The 18,043-nt window shown below is 33.4% G+C and overlaps 1 long non-coding RNA gene and 1 pseudogene across 1 annotated transcript in view; both read right to left on the minus strand.

The window, feature by feature from the left end:
* Positions 1–157: 157 nt before the first annotated feature.
* Positions 158–3,809, minus strand: LOC111993161 (GDSL esterase/lipase At4g26790-like; annotated as a pseudogene).
* A 665-nt stretch (positions 3,810–4,474) lies between these two features.
* LOC136062532 (uncharacterized) overlaps positions 4,475–18,043 on the minus strand; it is a 41,978-nt gene continuing 28,409 nt past the window's right edge. The window contains exons 2-3 of the long non-coding RNA XR_010624264.1: positions 5,842–5,937; positions 4,475–4,743 (exon numbers count right to left, since the gene is read on the minus strand). This is a non-coding gene — a long non-coding RNA (uncharacterized LOC136062532). The remainder of the gene's footprint in view (positions 4,744–5,841; positions 5,938–18,043) is intronic.

The following is an 18,043-nucleotide window of genomic DNA, read 5'->3' on the forward strand; positions in this document are numbered from 1 at the left end:
ACCTAGTTGTCTCCTCGTTTATATACACCGGCGCCCTCAGCACTTTTGTAAATTTTCCCAGTTGACCAGATGGAGTGACGCTGAAAGGCGTGCGAGTCTGCAACGGAAAGCACCACTGCGTTAGTAAAAAGGAAAGAAAAAAGACAGAGCTTGAAACCTATCTGTCTCCTACTGCCCTGGTGTTCCTCTGTTGTTGGGCAGTGAGGCATCGTGCCACTCCTTGACACAATGAGAAATCCTCATAGAACCCCTTGCTGGACTCGGGAGGCACTGAATAAAGCCGCACCCTGTCGTCTCTTGTCTTCAGGTAATACGACTTGCCCTTTAGAAGCTGAAGGTTGTAACACCAGTTCACGTCATGGTGGGTCAACCTCAGCCCTCTTCTCGTTCAGGGCGTCCACACAGCCCAGAATCCTAAAAGACATTTATCCACACTGGGTGGGGCCAACCGAAAGTGCATGAGGTAATCCTCATCACCGGCCCATGGGAATCGTCATCCCCCTTCAAGGAAGGCGACTACGGGAATTACCACCTCGCCCTCCTGCCTGTATATGCGCCACACCCCGTCCTCACAATGTCTCAGATTCACATTGCCGGAAATTTTATAGTCGGTGATGAATTTCTCCATCGCCCTCTCAGTATTGACGTATTTCTTAAACCTACCCATCCCAGTATACGCCTAAAAGAACTAAGAAAGAACAGGCGAAGCAGAAAAAGGGAAAGAGAAAGATAGGCCAAAAAGAGACAGAGTGACTACAGGAAAGAGGAAAAGTCTCCTCGGACAGGCTTTTGTGCTGGAGGTGCTAATAAGAGTGTGGCTGAGCTCAAGAGGGGCGCACGAATGTTCTCGATTACAATGAGGAACTGGAAGAAGCGGTTCGTACGGGTATTTATACCCCAAATCGAGGAACCATGCGGGTTTTCCCGCTCATAAATGCAAGACGAATCTCCACCGTTGGATGGGTAACGCCTCATTGGACGTGGGGAGCACAGAGCCGCCTGAATTTAATGATGGACAGGTTACGTGCTCCGAAACGTCAGCTACGTGCCCTTGCAGGTGAATGGACCCCAGCACTGGCGAAGGGTGGGGGGGGTGAGGCCGAGGATGTCAAAATCCTTCTCCCCGCCCGAGGATGCATGCAGCAGGATTTTGAGGGGCTATTGTGGGGCCAGAAATCGATTAGCCGAGGCCCACTTCAACCCAAGCCCAAATGGCCACGCTGAGGACGCACGATGGGTCCGAAGGTGACCCTATCCTCTGTCGTCCGAGACCTCGGTACGGAGAAGGGCAAGCTCTGGGCGAACCGTCACCTCGGCATTGAATACGTTCACCTAACCCTTCTGGCCGCATTAATGGGATGTAACCCCTTGCTAGGGCGACATCGATCAGGGTGAACACTTGAGCACAGAGATGACCTTTGATGGGATAGGCCGTCAGGAGGAAGGCCAATAGATGATCAACAGAAGGAAAAAGATGGGCATATATAAGAACTGTGAGCAAAATGTGTGAGGGGGGGGGGGGGAAGAAAAGTCTCCTCGGCCATGAGCCGAGGAGCATCCCTCAGTTGTAAATTGTTCTAAGTATCTTTTCAATAAAAGAGAAAGGAGTTCATGCTTCGTGAACGCCGGCCAGCGCCTAAACCTTCGATCCACTCTCTACAAATTCATTGTCCTGAGTTCGTTGGGCCTTTAACCCATATCCTTTGGGCAAGGGCTACAAAAATAGGCCCTACAAAATCCATCATTATAAATAAATAAATAAATATTTTAATTGAGATATTATGGTAATCAACCACAACAAAAATCAGAGATTTTTTTTTTTTTTTTGGATGAAAGTAATCAACGAAAATATGCTAGAAGCTTACCAAGAAAACTATTAACGACTATGTGATTTGTTTTCTCTGTAGGGTGGAAGGCATCCCAAAAGACATACTTTTTCGCATCCGAACAAGTAAACGGACTCAGCTTATTGCAGAGGTAACTCAATTCGAATTTACCAGTAGCACAGCATCCCCTTCCTACAACGTCAAATCCTGCCAATCCACAACGTATTTCATATTTGTTATGACTGAAGAACTTACGAGTAGAGGAAAAATAAAATAAAAACAAAACCTGACATGTATTGTTTGTTTCAAATTGGATTAGCATAGCAAATAGAGCCGGCTCTAATTTTGGAGCACAGAACATTCCCATTAGTTCGTGCAAAATATCACACATCAAATTATCTATTTTATATTATATTTTATTAAAATATCAAATTTTATTTAATTTTTTTAATTATTTTCACGCTGTTCCTTCATCATCCAAATTACAGTATGTATAAGGAGTATGAACTTACCATATAAAGAAGGTTTCTTGATGATTTGATCGAGAATCTTGTATACATCTGCAGACAGTAATCTAAGCCCTGGAAGCTCCTTATTCAGGCTTTTCACCAAACCATTTAACTTCCCATTAAATTCCAGCGCCACATTGTTAAATTTCTCCAAGCATTCGTTTTGACCCAAAATATTTATGGTTCTCTCCAGTGGCAAACACCCCATTGGAGGAAGTCCAGTGAGTGATATTTTCCGAACTCCAAGACTATACAATTCTTTGATGAAATTTTCAGCAAGTCCAATGAGAAAATCCTCATACTGTTGGACTGTGAATTGAGATTGCCGTTTAGGGGATAAGTAATAGTTCTCTAGGAAGTCGTTTGTTCCTAGGCTCATCAAATATAAGGCCTCACTCAAAATCTCATTTGCCTTGTCTTTACCAACATAGGCTCTCAACTTGTTTTGGTACTCCTTGTAGTACTCCAATTCCTTCCACACTGGTATCACTTTCTGCAAATTAAGGAAGCACAAGTTAAAAATTGGTATAACTTTCTCATCATGCACACGCATTGACAAATTAGAATACTAAAAAGTATGTATTAATTACTCATAAGAAAAGCATGAATCAATTTATTCAATTAATCTTTTATAGGGTAAAAAAAAAAACACACACACACACACAAAAACAAAAACAAAAAAACAAAAACAAAAAAAAGGAAAAAGTTTAGCTCCAAATCAGTTTGAGCTATCTTCTTTCAATGCATTATATAACATTATATAACAATTGAAGAAACCATTATTGTGTAGTTTTAGTTGCAAAAATTTTAATGAATTATGTGACTCATTTAAATAATACACATGGTTTGTCATATAAATTGCAACCTAATGAATTGGAGAAGATAATTCTCAACCAGTTAGAACCTAAATTTGAAGAATTAAAAAAAAAAAGTATTAATTAATAATAGAGGAGGGACCAACAAATAATGTCACAAAGTGGATAACTTGATAGTTGTCAGTTGAGCTAAAAAGCTCTTTGCATGGTTTTTTATTCATTTTTTGCATAGGTTGATAGATATGGTTTGGTTTGATACTTACAAATACATCAGAAGTTGCATTGTCATAGCCTTTCCCAGCAGAAGCAAAGCAAACTCCGGTGGCAAAATCTTATATATTATACGCAGGATCTAAGTAAGCGGGTACTGTTGGTTTGAGCCCAAAAGCCTCAGAAATAAAGTCTGGAGGAATGCGACCATTAGAGAACCGTCCTGTGGGGCGACCACCAGCAAAATCACGTCCATAAGGCCTGAAATTGCTCTTGAGAAGGGCTGGATACACGTTGTTGTTTCCTGCATCCACGGTTGAGTCCCCAAAAACTATGATGGCTGGAACTTTGCTTTCGGTTATAGAGACTAGTATTAGAAGCTCAGCTACTACCAAGAGCCATGGAGTAGTGTATGTGTATGCCATAATTGCTTTGTGTCTTGGTAGCCTGCAAATGATTTAATATAAAAAACTAATCAATCTTTCCAACAATTTGCAGGCAGTAAATGTTTAGAGTTTTAAACAAAGGGATAATTAATGTAGAAGTGGCAATAATTAAATACAACAGAGTAAAATGGAAAAAACAAACAAAAGTGAGAACTCTCGCGATAAACATCATGATAGATTATTATACGAGAATTATTGGTCCCACTCTATGTACTTTATTTAAAAAAAAAATTGGCTTTATACCAATTTATAGCGATCTTCTTTTAACTCACTATATGACAATTGAAAAGACCATGCATATATGTAGTTTTAGTTACATAACCTTTGTAATGAGTCATGTGACTTATTTAAATAATACACATGTATAGATAATAGTCATATAACCACATAATAGTTGGATAGATAATTTCAAACATATTTAAAGCCAAAATTTATTGTTTTACTTTATGTTTTGTCACTCAAAATGTGTTACCCCTTTTTTTACTTTTTTTTAAAAAAGGATAAATACATGACATACAATACTTGATAAAGCATAAAATGGAAATGCTAGTGTTTTTTTTTAATCACCTGCACCTTGTCACATATCCATTTTAATCTTTTCCTTTATAAAGCAACCCAATGGTGGAGCTAGTAATTTATCTTTGGGAGGGGGGGGGGGGGGACAAAAGCCTCAGAAATGAAGTCTGGTGGAATGCGACCATTAGAGAACCGTCCTGTGGGGCGACCACCAGCAAAATCACGTCCATAAGGCCTGAAATTGCTCTTGACAAGGGTTACATACACGTTGTTGTTTCCTGCATCCACGGTTGAGTCCCCAAAAACTATGATGGCTGGAACTTTGCTTTCGGTTATAGAGACTAGTATTAGAAGCTCAGCTACTACCAAGAGCCATGGAGTAGTGTATGTGTGTGCCATAATTGCTTTGTGCCTTGGTAGCCTGCAAATGATTTAATATAAAAAATTAATCAATCTTTCCAACAATTTCAGGCAGTAAATGTTTAGAGTTTTAAACAAAGGGATAATTAATGTAGAAGTGGCAATAATTAATTACAGATGAGTAAAATGGAAAAAAGAAACAAAGGTGAGAACTCTCGCAATAAACATCATGATAGATTGTTATACGAGAATTATCAGTTCGACTCTAAGTACTTTTTTAAAAAAAAATAAAAAAATTGGCTTCATACCAATTTATAGCTATCTTCTTTTGACTTACTATATGACAACTGAAAAAACCATACGTGTATGTAGTTTTAGTCACGTAATCTTTGTAATGAGTCATGTGACTTATTTAAATAATACACATGTATAGATAATAGTCATATAATCACATAATAGTTGGAAATATAATTTTAAACCTATTTAAAGCCAACTTTAATTATTTTACTTTATGTTTTGTCACTCGAAATGTGTTACCCCTTTTTTTACTTAAAAAAAAAAAAAAGGATAAATGCACGACATACAATACTTGACAAAGCATAAAATGGAAACACTAAGTGTTTTACTTTATTATTTTTTTTTTTTAATCACTTACACCTTGTACACATATCCATTTTAATCTTTTCCTCTATAAAGTAACCCAGTGGTGGAGCCAGGAATTTATCTTTGTGGGTGTCATACATAAAATTAGACAACAAATTTTTTGTGTGTGTATGAAATCTAGAATAGTAATGTATAATACAATTTAATAATCAATAGTCCTAAACTTACTGATGAACCTAGATTTATGAAAATAAATTATCACCCATTAAATAAAATGATTGAGATTAAAAAAAATACTTTTAATTTAAAGATTGATAAATAAAAGACGAACAATCATTCAAATTTCAACCCATAAAAAAATTCTAATAAAAAACAACTAAATACATGTTATATTATTTTATCAATAAATTAAATGTTATATAGTAGTATATTTTAATCAAGTACATTTAAAATGCCATATGATATATATATATATATATATATATATTATTGTAATAACAAATAATATATTAAAAGGAAAATTAAGAGAAAACAAATGAAAAGAAAAGTGCATTACTTGGTAATTGGGAAAGTGGGAAACAGAGTGGGCCAGGGGCACAACCACACAGGGGCCTACACGGAAGCTTGGGAAACTTTGTCTGTCTTGTCTAGTCTAGTTTGTCATTATTATTTACACATTCCCATGGAAGCTTTGTTAGTTTTTACGTTGTAAATCACGAAACTACAACAATGTAGCCTAAAGGAGAGAAGAACTAGAGAGAAAAAAGAAGAAGAAAGGCAAATGGAGAGAGAGAGAGAGAGAGAGAGAGAGAGAGAGAGAGAGAGAGAGAGAGAGAGAGAGAGAGAGAGAGAGAGAGAGAGAGAGAGAGAGAGAGAGAGAGAGAGAGAGAGAGAGAGAGAGAAATTCAATTGGCATTTTTAGTATTTCCAACAAAGATGTTTACTATTCAAATTCTTTCCCTACCAAATATCAAATTATTAAAAAAATCGTGGAGATGTTGACCTCTATCCTATATACACAAAATAAAAATAAAATAAACACTTAAAATTAGATTTTCAAAACACACACATAGAGATAATATATGTAATATTTATTAGATAATAATGAAAAAAATTACTTCTCACATACTATTATTAAAATAAAAAATAAAAAAAAATTTGATAATAGGAGCATAATAATAAATATATTTAAAAAAAAAATTCCATTTTCTCATTTTTTTCTCAACCAAAAAAAAAAAAAAAAAATCATATCATAAATATTATATTAAAGTCAAAACATAATCATAATCCAAATTGAATCTAGATTAGTTTTTAACTGTAATCCAATTTGTGATAAATGTCCATTTTAATTTTCTTAATTTTAATGTAAAGTTATTCATTCAAATACTTAGCATGAAAATCAAAATAATCACCCCACTTACTTAGGTAAATCATTTTATCATCACCATTATTGAATAATATTATGTGCGTAAACATGGATTACAACCTAGTTATAATTATTTTTATCCTTCCAAATTTATATTCTCTATACCAAACACACATAATGAAAAATTAGAATATTCTCAATCCTCCCAATTTGAGTTTCAAGAAATTTTTAAAAAAATTTAATTAAGGCTCTATAATCTTTTTGCAAAAGCTCGACTACTAATTAATGGTAAAACTTTTACGATATGGAGTTTAACTGAAAAACTCTTTAGTGTTTAAATATTTGACAAATTAAAGTTCTAGATTTCTAAAATATGAACAATAAATTTATATATATATATATATATATATTCTGTAAGTTTCAAAATTTTAGTTTTAGTCTTAATATGGTTTGTAGCTTTAGGTATCCCTTAAACTCTTTAGCTTTATGTTTTAAGGCTCTTCAACACACCCTAAACTTTAGATTCCCGCTACTTTCTTTCCTAATCGGCTGAGTTTCCATATGCTTCATTACTGTATTCAGAGTTTTACTTTTCAACTTCACTTTACTCGTTTTAGTTGGACAGTAGCCCATCGATTGACCACCACCACCACCATTGAGAGAGAAGAGAGAGAGAGAGAGAGCTTCTGATAGGACAACTTACTATTAGTGGACCCATGAAATTGGTTTTTCTTACAAAAATGCCACGATATTGTGGTAGTCCCACAAAAAAGCTGAGAATAAATATTGAAAACACCACATTTTTTCCAAACCAAACACCCTCTAATATTTTTACCAAATAGACTCTAATCTTGTGTCTAACTTTGTCAACTTTTAATTTTGGTTACTTTAGTCATGGAGCCACATTGAGGCTGAAGGCGGCTTGGTCCCCTAAAATTTTTGGAAAAAAAAAACAAGAAAATATATAATTTTTGGAATCAGAGAGAGACAGAGAGAGACAGAGAGAGAGAGAAACAACTCACTGTTTAGTGGACCCACGTAATTGGTTTTTTTACAAAAATGCCATGATATTCATTTCAAGAAAATGAAAACCCCAAAAATTGTATGCAGTTTTTTTAATACTGAAAATGAAAACTAGGTACAAAAACACAACCAAACCAGTGTTTTTTTGTATTGGGTCCTACAAAAATTGAAAAAATACTGAAAACACCACATTTTTTCTCAAACCAAACACCCTTTAATATTTTACCAAATAGACTCTAAATCTTGTGTTTGACTTTTTCAACTTTTAATTTGGTACTTTAGTGGCAGAGCCAATTTTAGACCTCATTTTTGGGAAAAAAAAAAAAGAAGAAAGAAGAAATATATATATATATATATGGAATTATCCTAATTAATTTGAAACTTTTTAAAGAACCCTTATCATTTTGGTTACACATACCCGATAATATGCATATATAGATTTAAGAAAGTATAAAATAAATATAACTTTCATTTAAATAGAATACAATCCAATTAGTGATAAATATATATGTCAAAAAATTGCAATAATTAGACATTTAGTATCTATAAAATGAACACAGAAGTATTTTAACAATTACCTAACAAATATAAAATGGATTTTTTTTTTTTGATTTTTTTTTGCAAATATAGATTTAAGAGAGTCTAAAAATAGATATAACTTTTATTTAAATAGAATACAATCCAATTAGTGATAAATATATGTGTCAAAAAGTTGCAATAATTAGACATTTAGCATCTATAAAATGAACACATAAGTATTTTAACTTACACCATAGTAGTATAAAATTGGAAGGTCAAAGGCTTTGTTGATCTGCCGCACCACCAAGTCCACCACACAATTGCAAAACATTTGATCAGTGCTCACACAGGTGGNCGTTAACATGACCATATATGTGTGTGTATATATATATATATTGGTTTTTTAGAAACAGGTTTGACTTTATTTATAGAGTAACTTGACTTTGCCCAAGGTTTTGTAATTGTAGGGGGGCCAATTACCATAATAGGGTGGCATAAATCTTAACTGTGGGAATATTAATATTTGAAGGGAGTTTTAACTTTGTTTAAAAAGTAGCCTTGGGGTGGGGGTGGGCTGGTTTCATTTTGGTTCCATAAATTTGCTTCAACCTAAGAATAATATTCATTGTCTATAAAGGTAATTTTTATCCACTAATATATGAATATTAAAGTCTTATAAATAAAGTAATACCACAAAGGATTTAGATGCCTTTGTCCAAGGATCCTCCCAGGGAGACTTTGAAGTTGTTTGTGAAAGTGTTAGCGAGATTTTGTTATTTGTTGATGCATTTTGAGTGTATAAACACTGTAATATTTATTTGATATAGTGAATTCATCATTTGCTACTTGTAAACAAGTGATTGAGCCAATAATTATTTTCCATAGGAGTCAAGCCAAATATAATAAATTTCTTTTTCTTTAATTAAAAAAAAAACTACAAAAAATACTTAAAAAATCATTCTAAAATTAAAAGATAATGTTTTTACTACGATTAAGGGAAATTTTGAAAAACTAGGGGGCCCTCTAGTTTTGCCACCACTGCCATGAACATATGCTATTGTCGAACCACGTAAATTTTTAGTGTTTTCTCTTGTATGTGATTGCTTATTAATTTATTCATTCTTATTATTTCTTTGAAGATCTTTCTAAATCCCATAATATTTGACAATCACTATTTGTGCATTTCGCATAGCAAATTGGTATTAGAGTTTTCACTTTTACAATAATTTTTATTGGAGATGTTCATGTTGAATCCCTTCTTCACTTTTGATGTATCAAGAAAAAATGAAAAATATTAAAATTACTACAACTTTTACTACAATCAATATATATATATATATATAAATTAAATGTGATGGTGGACTTCAACAACTTGATAAATAAATCTTGTAATTACTTTTTTTATATTTGTGACAAATCCAGTTATAACTCTTATACTTTTTTCCCCAAAAAAAAAAAAAATTGTAAGTCTTATATAGTAAAATTTGTAGCATCTCTAACATCACTTTCCTTATTTTCCATTAGCAGAATGGAATTCCTATATATTGATTGTAGTAAAAGTTGTAGTAATTTTAATATTTTTCATTTTTTCTTGATACATCAAAAGTGAAGAAGGGATTCAACATGAACATCTCCAATAAAAATTATTGTAAAAGTGAAAACTCTAATACCAATTTGCTATGCGAAATGCACAAATAGTGATTGTCAAATATTATGGGATTTAGAAAGATCTTCAAAGAAATAATAAGAATGAATAAATTAATAAGCAATCACATACAAGAGAAAACACTAAAAATTTACGTGGTTCGACAATAGCATATGTTCATGGCAGTGGTGGCAAAACTAGAGGGCCCCCTAGTTTTTCAAAATTTCCCTTAATCGTAGTAAAAACATTATCTTTTAATTTTAGAATGATTTTTTAAGTATTTTTTGTAGTTTTTTTTTTAATTAAAGAAAAAGAAATTTATTATATTTGGCTTGACTCCTATGGAAAATAATTATTGGCTCAATCACTTGTTTACAAGTAGCAAATGATGAATTCACTATATCAAATAAATATTACAGTGTTTATACACTCAAAATGCATCAACAAATAACAAAATCTCGCTAACACTTTCACAAACAACTTCAAAGTCTCCCTGGGAGGATCCTTGGACAAAGGCATCTAAATCCTTTGTGGTATTACTTTATTTATAAGACTTTAATATTCATATATTAGTGGATAAAAATTACCTTTATAGACAATGAATATTATTCTTAGGTTGAAGCAAATTTATGGAACCAAAATGAAACCAGCCCACCCCCACCCCAAGGCTACTTTTTAAACAAAGTTAAAACTCCCTTCAAATATTAATATTCCCACAGTTAAGATTTATGCCACCCTATTATGGTAATTGGCCCCCCTACAATTACAAAACCTTGGGCAAAGTCAAGTTACTCTATAAATAAAGTCAAACCTGTTTCTAAAAAACCAATATATATATATATACACACACATATATGGTCATGTTAACGGGTACTCTTTGAGCAATGGTTAATAAACCATTTAAGGAAATTTTTTATATCATTTTTATAGAAAATTGAAAAAGTTGTCAAAACATTAATTACTAGTTTCTCTTTTCACATAAAAAATTGCTTAAAATAATTCATTAAAAAATGTCATTAGGGCATTCGTTAATTTTTCACACATATATATAAAGTCTAATTCAATAATACTTTTCCCTTAATTGCAAATCCCAAGCAAGCAGTAGACCTTTCCTTAAAAGTTAAAACCTAATTTCAGCTGTAACAGTGGACTAATTGTCAAGGTGGCCGGATTTTATTATTTAGAGTCTGTTTGGAATCTACTTATTTTGCTGAAACTAAAAACTTTTTGCTGAAAGTACTGTAGATAAAGGTAAAAGTTAGTTGAAATAGTATAGTAGGACCCATGAATAGTACCAAAAAGTATAGTCGGGCCTATGAATAGTAGTAAAAATAAGCTGAATTGTAAAATAAACTAACTTTTTAAGCTGGAGCTAAACACACACTTAATTACCTACTTTATCACTTTATAAAGAGTAGTGTTATAGATACAATTTTTTCAAAACTTGCTAAGTGATAAGTTGTATGTAATGAAATCCTGATTCATAAAAAAAATTATAAATTATGATTGAAGCAAGATGATTTCATATAAACCCACATGTAATTCAATTTTTGGTATATACCAATTTCAATAAATCATGCTAACAATTTTGACTAATTTTGTGTCACCAAACTATTGCTTAGTAAAACTCCAGCAATCACAATTTCTGAAATTTAATTTAAAAGTTGCATGCCTACATCTGTGTTTATATAACAATAGGAAAATCAAAGGTAAATGCATGGTTGTTGAAACTTTAAGTCAATGATCTCTGTATCCCAAGTTTTTCAAATGTACCCAATTGTAGTATTAAACTATTAATTAAAAAATGGCACCAAACCAAGGAAGTGCTGGAACAACTGAACAAACTGTCACAATGTACCATTGATTGTTAGCTTAGCTCTAACTCAAGTGAGAAGGGGACAGCTATTAAAAAAAAAGGATTAAGATTGTCCAATCCTATGTTTAGAGTTGTTTAGATTCTCTTTGTGGGGGCATTTTTTGCTTCAAGGCCAAGGGCTAGACCAATTGGAGCCTAGGCAATTTTTGCTCTTGTCCCACATGGAAAAAAAAGCCTCCCTCTTCATGCCATATAAGGGATAAGCCAATGAGAAAGAGTACCACTAGTTTGATTTTTGCTCTTGTCCCACATAGAAAAGAAAGCCTACCTCTTCATGCCATATAAGGGATGAGCCAATGAGAAAGAGTACCACTAGTCTTAATGTGGGGGCAGTTTTTGCCTCAAGACCAAGTGTTGCACTTGTAATCTTTTTTGGCTTCAAGTCTCACTCTGGAAGGAAAGCCTTCCTCTTCATGCCTTATAAGGGATGACCAATGGTTGAAGAGTACCACTAGTTTGGTTAACCAAACTAGTGGTACTCTTTCTCATTGGCTCATCCCTTATATGGCATGAAGAGGGAGACTTTCTTTTCCATGTGGGACAAGAGCAAAAATTAAAAAAAAAAAAAAAAAATTATAAATTATGATTGAAGCAAAGATGATTTCATAGAAACCCACGTGTAATTCAATTTTTGGTATATACTAATTTCAATAAATCATGCTAACAATTTTGACTAATTTTGTGTCACCAAACTATTGCTCAGTAAAACTCCAACAATCACAATTTCTGAAATTTAACTTATAAGTTGCCTGCCTACATCTGTGTTTATATAACAATAGGAAAATCAAAGGCAAATGGTTGTTGAAACGTTAAGTCAATGATCTCTATATCCCAAGTTTTTCAAATGTACCCAATTATAGTATTAAACTATTAATTAAAAAATGGCACCAAACCAAGGAAGTGCTGGAACAACCGAACAAACTGTCACAATGTAACATTGATTGTTAGCTTAGCTCTAACTCAAGTGAGAAGGGGACAGCTATTAAAAAAAAAGGGATTAAGATTGCCCAATACTATGTTTAGAGTTGTTTAGGTTCTCTTTATGTTTAGAGTTGTTTAGAGTTGTTAGTTTAGATTCTCAGAACACGTGATCCATGCTTTCTCAACAGTCAAGCTTATTTGACAATTTATAATGGCATCTTTTTGGGTTTGATTTATCTCTAGTACTTTTTTAACTGGATATGTCTTTTTGTTTTAAATATACAATGGCAAGTGGTAATGGGTTTTAATCTTTACATTTTATTTAGTTAGTAGACAATGTGGCAGTTTCTCATTAAAACAAAAGGAAATTCCAATTAAAAAAGTACTGGAGGTTAGCCAAACTTTTTTTTTTCGGGGCAAATCTAATTGGATTGGTACCATGTCTATAATGAGAGGCAAGCCAACTGAAAAAAAAAATATAATAAAAAATAAAATAAAATAAAATAAAATAAAATAAAATAAAATAATAATAATAATAATAATTTCAGAACATTTCAATTTCCAAATTTATTTTGCTAGTGAAATTCCCTCACACTCTTTAAAAGGGGGAAAACAAATTTAGGCCTAAAGAGGGGTAAAAAAAAATGTTGTACAACCCACTAAAAGTAAAAGTAGAATAATGCAAGAGCAAAGGGCAGATTATGTAATAGCCACGTAGGTGACATGTGTCATCTATGTTCTACGTTATATGTTCAAATGTCTTTATTATCTTGTAAAATAACATTTAATTCTGGTTTTTTTAAGGAATATTTAGTTTTTATGTTTTCTTTTCTTTTTTTGAGAAATTTTCAACCTATGATGTCCGTTTCTAATAATAGCTTTTTATCATCAAACCAAGACACCAATCAGTTTTTATGTTTTAATTCTCCAATGTAGACAGTATTTAATATGTTTATAGTTTCCATGAGTCAATGTCTTGAAAATGTAATGTTTTTAATTACTAATTGACATAAATGCATTTTTAGTCCCTACATTTTGCACTTTTTCCACCTTGGTCTCTACATTTTGTTTTTACCATTTTTAGTCGAAACCAATTAATGCCTGACATTTAGGTCCTTTCCGTCACCCAACTAACGACGTGGTTGGCGGTGGAATAAAAAAAATAATATAATCACACACATTAATTAATTAAATTAAAAACAAACATTAAAATAAATAAATAATTTCATTAGTTTTTAGGAAGAACATGACTGTTCATATTCTTCATGTTCTTCCCTAAACATGTTTGATTGCTCAGAAATTTAAAATATCGAAGATTTAAAAAAACGCAACAATGCCCTTGAGTCCTCTCTCCACCATTTAAAAAAACCTATTTTGTATAAATTTATGATCTTTCCTTGTCCACTTTCATTTCAATTCCAAATCCTCCCTTTCTCTTTCTCTTTCTCTTTCTCTTTCTCACGGTGCATGTTTGTGTTTGTATCTTTCTTTTTCTTCTTCCTTTGTTCAAGCTCTCAATCCCTCACTCTCTCTTAAATCTTAATCTCTGACTCTCTCTCTCTCTCTCTCTCTCTCTCTCTCTCTCTAAACCCGACCCTCTCTCCCTCTTTGTTGTTTGATCGATGATGGTGGTATGGGTTTGATCAGCAATGGTGGAGTGGGTTTGATCGGGTTTTGTGGGGCTGGGTTTTTCTAGCTTGATCGGTGATGGTGGTATGGGTTTGATTGGGTTTTTATGGGTTTTCGAGGCTGGGTTTGATCAGCAATGGTGGTGTGAGTTTGTTAGCTTTTTCCTGGGTTTCTGGGGTTGGGTTTGATCGACAATAGTGGTATGGGTTTGATCAATTTTTTATGGGTTTCCATAGGGCTAGGTTTTTCGGGCGATGGTGGTGGTGTTTGCTACTTTGGGAAATGGGTTTGATCGGCGGGGTGGTGTTATTGATGGCGGATTTGGGTCAAGGATGGTGAGTTTGGTTTAATATTTACAAGTTGTGGGTCTTGGATTTATGAACCTTGTATGGATGAATGTGAAAGATTATTTGGTTATAGGTTTATGGGTCTATTTCTTGGATTTATGGGTTTGATTTACTAGAGGTTTCAATGTTGAAAGTGTTAGAATTTTTTGTGTTGAGATTGATTATGAATGTTGGCCAGTTAGGTTTGTCTTGATTTGGTGAAGAACATGAAGTTCATGTTCTGAAGAAGAAGAAGAACATGAAGATTATTAACAGTCGTGTTCTTCCAAAAACTAATGAGTTTTTTTTTTTTTTTTTAATGTTTGTTTTTAATTTAATTAATTAATGTGTGTAATTATATTATTTTTTTTTTCCACCATTAGCCACGTCAACTTTTACCGTTAGTTGGGTGATGGAAAGGACCTAAATGTCAAGCATTAATTGGTTTTGTAAAGTTGTGACTACAACTATGTTTTATGTTGGCTTTATTCCATGACAAAACGTGTTGTAATTGCTTTAATTTTATTCCTTGTATTTTGTGGGATTTTATTGTATTGGGTTTAGTATGAAGTTAGGTGAAGACTCAAGCTAAAATGAAGAATCCGTGAATTTCGCGACAAGCTTGCGGGAAGCTAACCCGCGAAAGAGTCAAGTGTTGTGAGAAACACATGACTAGAAGCTAAAGAATCATGCTAGGCTGTCGTTTTCGCGAGTGTCTCGCGGGTAAGGCCTTCCCGCGAGATAGTCGCGAAACTTTCTACCTGGTGGATTTTAAAAAATGACTTTCTTATCCTTCACCCATACTATATATACCCTCATTACCCACAAATGTATGAGAGGCCATTCAGAGAGAAAAACCCTAGATAAGTTTTCTACAACACACACACCCATCTTTTAGAGAGAGAGCTACTCATCCTTAGTGAGAAATCATTGTAGCCTTTTCTCCATCGCTCTTCATTGTCATACCTTGAGAGGAGATTTGTACCCAAACACAACTCACACTTATTTAGAGTGTAGAGAGTGTTTTGGAGCTTGGGAAGCTTTGGAGATTTGCCAAAAGAAGCCGGTGACGCTTGGTGGATGCAATCGGGCGTATTGCAAGATCCGGAAAGCTAGACAAGACACGGTTCCAAGAAGCCTTGTTAGAGTAGGAGCTTGGAGAGCTTAGGTATATCGGGTAGATTAAGCTTGGAGGGTCTCTTGCTAACTCATGTATCCCAACTAATTGTCTAGTGGATCAATTAGCGCTTGGAGGGCGGCAAAGAGGTTTTTCGCCGAGTTTTTCGGTTTCCTCTTCGATAACACATCGGCGTGTTATCTTGTATTTGCATTCTCTCTTCCCTTACTCTTGTACTTTACTTTTATTATTTGTTGTTCATGTTTATGCACTAGAGTAGTATCGATTGATTATGCCTCATTTACTCTTGTTTTCGCACTTAGATAAGTTAGAGTAAAATCAACCAAGCCGTAATTTTAATTTGGGGGTCTAAACAACTCGTGTGTTTTCGATATATTTTCGAGCTTTTAATTGGTATCAAAACGGGTACACTTATGTTGGTTTCATTACCTACGTGTGATTCTTGACCCCTTGTGTGTTTTGCCATGGATAATGCTTTGTATGCTTCTATGGATGTTGTTGATTGTAACATGCCATGTGTTTGTAAAAATACCTATATGAGTGTTAATCCTCATAATTGTAATGACATGTTACTTGAATCTATGGGTGTTATTGACAAACTCTTTATGAAAAAGACTAAGAAGTTTCAAAAAGGTTTAAGCAAGTTATTTTATGAAAATGATGATTTGATAGCTAAGCTCAATGAATCTAACAAATTGGTTGAAAAATATATGAAACTTGTTGAAAATTCTCTTGAAAAGCTAAAAGAGTTTGAATGTTTAAATATGGACTTGGATGCTCAACTTGTTTTGTCTAACAAACTTGTTTATGAGCTAAAATATGAAAATGAATCTCTTAAGATGCATGCCAAGTGTTTGATTGCTGAACCTATTGTTAAAAATGATGAAATTAAATGTTGCAATCATGTTGTGGTACCCGATTGTGTTCCTATTGTGTGTTCTACCTCAAAGGATAAATCGGTGTACATTCCTCCATATAAAAGAAATCAAAAGGTGGAGAGAAAGGCTCTTAAGCCAAAGCCTCCGTTTATGTCTCAACCTAAAATTTTGGATAGATCTAAGTTTGTTCCAACTTACCACCATTGCGGTATGATCGGTCATATAAAACCTCAATGCTCCAAGTTGAAGAGAGAACAAAATCATGTTGTCAGATCTTTTCCCAAAAAGCCTAGTGGGCCTAAACACATTATTTGTCACCATTGTGGTACCTTTGGTCATCTAATACCTCATTGCTCTAAGTTTCATGCTCTTAAAAGAATCAAAAGAAAAGAGAAACTTAAGCTTCATGGAAGTTGTGCTAAAAATGATAAACCGGATTTGAGTGAAAATAGCATGTTATTAAAGAAAGTGTTTAATACTCTTAACTCCTTGACTATGTGCATCTCTGGTTCTCATTCTTCCAACCCTTGTCTCACTTCTCTTGAGACACTCATTCCAAACAATCATTCTGTTTGGATGAGAAAGTGTTCCTATGGTTGAGCTTTTGCTCTTTTGGTCCTTGATCTAATTCTTTTGATTTGTGCAAGACCCTTCATGCATTAGATGCTTCATTGTCATGCATTTGTGCATCGTGCATCTTTTTATATGCATTGTTTTTGTTTTTGATCTTCTTTTATGTCTTTGTTTTGTGTGTGTAAAAAACCCAAAACCACATAAAAAGATGAAAAATTCAAAAAGTTTGATCGTATATGTTTGAGCACATTTCACGTGTGAGTTTAGCCTAGTACCTTCGTACTAATGGCGTAGTGCATTTACGAGCTTAACTTGTTATTTATGCACATATATCTTTGTGGGAGAAATCTTAAAATATATGAGTGATTGTTATAAATAGATCTTCAAGCTTGTCATGAATGATTTGTCAATAAACTTGATGGTCTTAATACTTGTATAGACTTGTGCCTATATATCTTCCCACTTTATTTTTATGTTTTTCTTAAAGAGCTCAACAAATGTAAATCTCAAAATGAAAAGAGATAATGAGCTGCAAAAGTCTTTCGCACATACTAGTATTTGACTAGGAAAAAGGGAAAGCGACTTTCGTATTGAAATGTATGGTGCTTAAAAAGTCAAAGGCTAATTCTAAATATTGAAATATCAAAAATTTCAAGCACCAATCTCAGAATGAGATGTACTGTTCATAAATGATCAAATGTTATGATTTGTAAAGAAACCAAATGAAAAGTTTCAAATATTCGTAATCATTCTCTTGTGGGAGGTCATATATGTTCATTTCTATAATTGAGATAGACCACTTGTCTTAGTACCAGTTGTGTATGACTTAATTGAATTGATTATTAAAGCTTCACACTGTTCTAA

The sequence above is a fragment of the Quercus suber genome, unplaced genomic scaffold (assembly GCF_002906115.3).
Source record: "Quercus suber isolate HL8 unplaced genomic scaffold, Cork oak 2.0 scaffold_424, whole genome shotgun sequence".
NCBI lineage: Eukaryota > Viridiplantae > Streptophyta > Magnoliopsida > Fagales > Fagaceae > Quercus > Quercus suber.